This window comes from Canis lupus, chromosome 32 (assembly GCF_011100685.1).
Source record: "Canis lupus familiaris isolate Mischka breed German Shepherd chromosome 32, alternate assembly UU_Cfam_GSD_1.0, whole genome shotgun sequence".
In the NCBI taxonomy this organism is placed as follows: domain Eukaryota; kingdom Metazoa; phylum Chordata; class Mammalia; order Carnivora; family Canidae; genus Canis; species Canis lupus.
Genome location: NC_049253.1, coordinates 14,869,194 through 14,875,482, shown reverse-complemented (window position 1 = coordinate 14,875,482; position 6,289 = coordinate 14,869,194).

The window sequence follows — 6,289 nt, the reverse complement described above, 5'->3', positions numbered from 1 at the left end:
AATTTTATTGTTTTTCTCAAAGAACCAGCTCTTAGTTTTATTAATTTTCTGTTTTCTTTCTGTTTCTATTCCATCAATTTTTCATCTGCGCCTTATTATTTCCTTTCTTATGCTTAGTCGTGCTTTCATTTGCTCTTTTTCTCCTCTAATTTCTTAAGGTAGATGATGGATTAATTGATTCTTTTGCATTTCTTTGGTTGTAATATAGGTACTTAGTGTTATAATTTTTTCTTGAAGTAATGGTTTAGCATCCACAATTTTTGATATGTGGTGTTTTCATTTTCATTCAGTCCCACATGTGTTCGAATTTTCATTTTGTGTCTTTCTAGAACCATTGGGTTATTTAAAATTTATTTTTGTTTTTGATTTGGAGGGTTTTTGTATGTTTTTTACCTTCAGAGTAATTGAGGATTCTCCAAATACCTTTTTGATTATTGGTTTCTAACCTATTCCATTGTGATCAGGGAACACACTTTGTATGACAGAAATCTTTTTATTTTGATGAAGCTTGTTTTTTGGGCCACAATATCGTCTGTCTTACTGCATGCTCTATGTATACTTGAAAATAAAATATCATTCATCGTTGTGTTTTATATACTTTACTTTTGGAAATTAGTTAATAGTTTTGTTCAAGTAGTCTATATTTCACTGATTTTCTAATTATTATTACTATGTGGCATAGAGGTCCAGGGTAATAGTATTTCTGTTTACTTTGTTTTTAAATTATAATACTTCTTAAAAGATTTTATTTATTTATTCATGAGAGACACAGAGAGAGAGGCAGAGACACAAGCAGAGGGAGAAGCAGGCTCCATGCAGGGAGCCCAACGTGGGACTCGACCCCGGGTCCCCAGGATCAGTCCTGGGCGGAAGGCAGCGCTAAATTGCTGAGCCGCCTGGGCTGCCCTTAAATTATAATACTTAAAGATTTTTCTCCACTGGTAAGAATATCTTCTGGTATGCACCGCCCCCATCAAAAAGTATGTTGTCATTCTAATTGTGTTCTTTTCTAGGTACTGTGTTATTTTCTCCTGGATGTTTTAAGATGATCTCTTTATCATTTGTTTTAAGTACTTTGATTATGATTTGCCTTGGTATGTTTTTATTTATGTTTGTCTTTGGTCTGGAGTTTATTAAGCTGCTTGATCTGTAGGCATATGGTATTTATAAAATTTGGGTAATTTTCAACCATTATTTATTCAAATATATTTTTATTATATCTCCCCCTCGACAACTGCATTTACACATTTATTAGGTCATTTGAATTTGCCTCACAGCTTACTCATGCTGTGATCATTTTTTTTTCCTGCCTTTCATTTTGGACAGTTTTGTTACCCTCTCTTCTAGTTCACTAATATTTTCTTCTGTAGCACTGTATCTGCCTTTAATCATTTTTCTCTTACATTGTTGTGTATTTTATATTACCCATATTTCTCCTGAACATGTGAATCTTCCTTCTGGCTTTAAAATAGATGGAATATGGTTGTTATAACTTTTAAAATATCATTGTTTATAATTCTGTCATCTGTGCCATTTCCAGGCCTTTTCCTATTGATTAATTTTTCCTTGTAATGGATTTATTTTCTTCTTTGAATGTTTGGTTATATCTGATTGGATAATAGACTTTGCAACTGATTATATTTTGTATCCTCATAAATATTATTAAGTTTTGTTTTGGGATGCAATTACATTATATAAAAGCCATTTACAATTATTGATCTTGAGAAATTTGTAAAAATAAATCCCCTTTTTTTCTATATTTGCAACAAAAGTCCTCTCACATGGGGATGTAAGGGCTACTGTTTCAGGTTGGAAGAGATCTGGATCCTGACATCACTAAGCATATATTCCAGTGCTTAAAAATAAACCTCTGGAGCGATGGTTCACATGACCTACTCTGCAAATTGTCCTCTGAGGAATCCATGACTACGGAGTGAATTTTCCAATTTTCCAGTGTGGAATTCAGGCTCCCTCCTGTGGTGTTTTGATAGTACTTCATTGCAAAGGAGCTTCTTTAGATCCCATCTTCTAGAGATTGATTCCTCCTACTTCCTGTCCTGTTGAACTGAGGCAACTTGCAGAGATAAAGAGAACACATGGTTTCAGAAAACAAGCCAATATTGTCTAAATATTTTTTTTAATATTGTCTAAATATTAAAACAATATATTTAAATCTAAATCCTATGTTTTTTGGAGGTGCTAGGTATTTATATTACTTTTGTGGTGATGGTAACACGAGTGTATACTCATTCCAACTTACCAAATTTATATATGAATTATGTGCAGTTGTGGTATACCAGTTATACCTCAATAAAGCTGGAAAATAATCTTTCTTTTCTTAATTTCTTTCTTTCTTTCTTTCTTTCTTTCTTTCTTTCTTTCTTTCTTTCTTTCTTTCTTTCTTTCTTCTTTTTCTTTCTTTCTTTCTTTCTTTTTTTTTTTTTTTTGAGATAGAGAATCTTAAGCAGGCTCCATGCTCAGGTCAGAGCTTGATGCAGGGCTCGCTCTATCTCACAATCCTGAGATCATGACCTGAGCTGAAAACAAGAGTCTGATGCTTAACCAACTGAGCCATTCAGCCTCCCCTCAAATATAGGTTTCTTAAGTTGATATCTACAGAAAGCCTGAAAGGTAGTTATTATCAACTCTAGAGTCAGGAGAACTAGTTCTACTTCTTACTTCCCAATAATCTCAAGCCATAGCCTAGATCCTCATGTTTCTTAACTGTCTGAATGGTTAGAAATATACCCTTGGGCCCAATTTCAACTGTAAATTAGAAATAATTGTAGTGCCTATATCATAGGATTAAATTCAGAATTACCTTACACTTACAGTGACAGCCATACAGAAAATAATTTTAAATATTAGCTAATGAGAAATGGTCAAATGAAATACAAATGCAAATATTAAAATGTATAATTATTAGTCATCTCCAGAAATGAATTCTAACATGAAAGTGCATGTTAAGAAGAGTCAGATATTATATTATTTTCATATTAGCCCTTATTATTAAATTTATTTTAAATTTATATTTAAAATATGTAAGAATACCAATTTCCTAACAATAAGTATAAAGTTTGAAAATAAAAGTTTCAGGTGGAAGAAATGGACAGTAGCAGGACCAAAGCAGGATCTGTAAGGACCATCACAGGAAGTCCCAAGGAAAGACATGGTTGCATAAGCTCTGGTGAAGGACCGGATCCCATTCCTACATATACAAGAAAACCTCAAAGTGTAGGGCTTATAGCAATAACCTGAGTCTTTATTTCTTGATTGAACTTAAGTGAATGTCAAAGGCAAGGAGTGCTTTCCTCTTTCAGAGAAAAGAGCAGAATTCAAGACTAGGAATAAAGCTACCTAAACAAACATACTTTATAATCTTACAGGGATTTGACAGGGATCACATCTTTGGATCACTGAATGTTATAGGTTATAGGCATCAAACCAAACTTCTTTGAAAGTTTCCATCCTCTCGGATGACTCGGCCTCCATCAGGCATGCTGAGAGGAGACTACTACAGGAAGCACTTGCCCTACTTTAGCAAGGGCCACCCCGCTGAGGCTATCAAGTGCCATGAGTTGCTGCCTCCACCTATCCGTCATCCCCACAGACGTGCTGGTGCAGCAGGCCACTAAGCTGGCCTGGCGCCTGTGGGAGATCTCCCGCGTCCCCCTTGCTTTAGGCCAGGGCACAGATGCAGTCTTGTGTGCAGCCCTGGCCCCATGCATAGCAGCCACCTAGGGACAGGAGAGCCCCCTTCCACCCCGGGGTCTCTTAAAGAAACCACCTAGCTTAGTCTTCCCTCTAGTACAAAACCTCCAAATCCTTCTCTTTGGGGGATGAGGGGAGATGGCCGTGGGTCCTTGGGTGTCCTTGGGTAGTAGCTGTGAGGTTAGAAGGGAGGCAGCTGCTTTCAGAGCTGCCTCTCCTTTTATCTCCAGGAGACAGGAAGTACCCAGTGCCTGCAGGTGTCTGAAGATACCTCCTTTATGCTCCTCTTGAAGTGGAGAAAGAGCTTCCTCAGGAAGACATTTCCCTCCCCAAATGAAAGGTACTGCCTTGGCTGTGTGGGAATTCCAGCTGTGCCACTTCCTCTCTGCAGCTCTGGGCAGGTTTCCTGCATTCTAAACCTGTTTCCCCACGTGTAGAGGGATAGCACTGACCTCTAAGGGTGGTTGTAAAGGCTGCCCCACACGTGGCAGGTGCTCAATAAATGTTAGTTGTGGTTAAAAAAAAAAAATTAAGTAAGATCAGAGGTGAAGCTCAAATTGTTTACTGACTAGATAACTCCATGTGTACTATGGATAAAACAGGTCTGTGTGCAACGTGGTATAGGCACTTTTCTTTGATTTCTAGTCAAACCCTGCCCTCTAGTGGCAACACTGCTCTTTAGCATTGCAAATAATAATGAAACTGGTTATAAGTGATCCCACTTCCCATCCTTATCCCCAATGCCCTACCATAACCCTACAAAATGTATGTTAATTCTTCCTGAAGTGAAAAATTCATGTAGATTTTGCAGGTATCTGTGAATTTGCATGTGCATATGCATGTGTACTTGTCTATCAGGCATGAGATATTTTATTCCACTTCCATAATAGCTAGGGAAAATATTGAGAATGAAGACTGACACATATGAGAGAGTATAATTAAGGATTTCTACTAATTTTCAAGTACTTTAATACCAAATATATTTTTTATTTAAAAAATTTTAACTTGGCTCATCTTAGTTTTTTGTAGCTTATTCTTCCTTCCAATACAGACTTGATCAAAGACGCATTTATATTTATTACTTTTCTTATTTTTTTAATTTTAAGATTTTATTTATTTATTTATTAGAGAGGTTGAGAGACAGAACTCGAGCAGAGGAACAGAAAGAGAAGTACAAGCAAACTCTACAGTCAGCACAGAGCCCAATGCCAGGGTCTATCCCAAGACCTTGAGATCATGACCTGAGCCAAAATCAAGACCCAGATACTTAACCAACTGAGCCACCCAGGTGCCCCTGCTCTTCTTATTTTAATCATCATTTAAAAATCTCTTTAGCGTGAGGAGGAACAAAACTTGATTTTTTTTTCCTTTTCTCTTCACAAGGATGTGAGATTTTTATGCAGCTTCCAAAAAAGAGCTTGAGTTGATTAAGTTTCCTGGTAGTAGAAGCAGCTATTCAAAAGCTCCCGACTAGCAGATAGCCCCTGGACAGCAGCTTTTTCTAGTTCTGTCATTCAACAACTTCCAGGCTGGTGCCCTTGTTAACAGCATGCTGTCTAGTCTTATTTCAGATTAATATTTTTTCTTGTTATTAGAGGATTGACACAGGGGAGGTACTCCAAATGTCTGAAAGTTGAATTATAACAATGAAAGAATGAGAGGAGAAGGAAAGAGAAGGAGAAAGTGTTCACAAACAGGGAGAACGCAACACTTCAGAGAAAAATAACTTCCTTTCCAAAACTCCAAGAAAAGTATTTAGTCAGATACATTGATAGCTATAAACACGAAGAAAACAATAATAAGACTATCTTAGTTTCTTATACGGGATTGAGTTGAATACATCATTTTGTTATATAAAATTCAGCATGTGGGGGCGCCTGAGTGGTGCAGTCAGTAAGTGTCCAACTCTTGGTTTCAGCTCAGGTCATGATCCCAGGGCCATGGGATTGAGTCCCGTATAGGCTCCACACTCTGCTCCTTGCCCCCACTCTCTCTCTCTCTCTCTCAAATAAATAAATAAATCTTGAAAAAATTTAGCGTGTGAAGATGTTTAAAAAATTATGTAGCATCCACAAAAAGAAGCATTTTATTAACAAGCCTTTTAAAAGTTGAAGTTTTAATATTTTCAAGCTAGAGGGATTATTTATAAAGTTGATTAAAATATATGTATTTATATATAAAATATTTTATTTATAAGATATAAATACAAAATATTTCATATGTTATATATGAGATATTTGAAAGTTTTCATTCCAATGAATTCCAATATTTTTATTGTATACATGATTTTATGTGCATGTGAATAATATTTGTTCGTATCCCACGTGGATCCCAACTGAGGAAACCTGTGGTTACTTTAGCTTAATATCTACAGGATGTACATTCATTATTTTTGAAATATTCTAAGATTTCTGGTGGAATTGTTAACATGTAATAAAAAATATATTGAAAACAATGTGTTAGAAAATGCAATAAGAAACTGAAAACTCGAAGGAAAAGAGATGAGGCAGATTTGGGGAGCGGAACACAGAGAAACTATTTCATGACATGCCAAGAAGGGTTCAGAGAATTCAGAGGA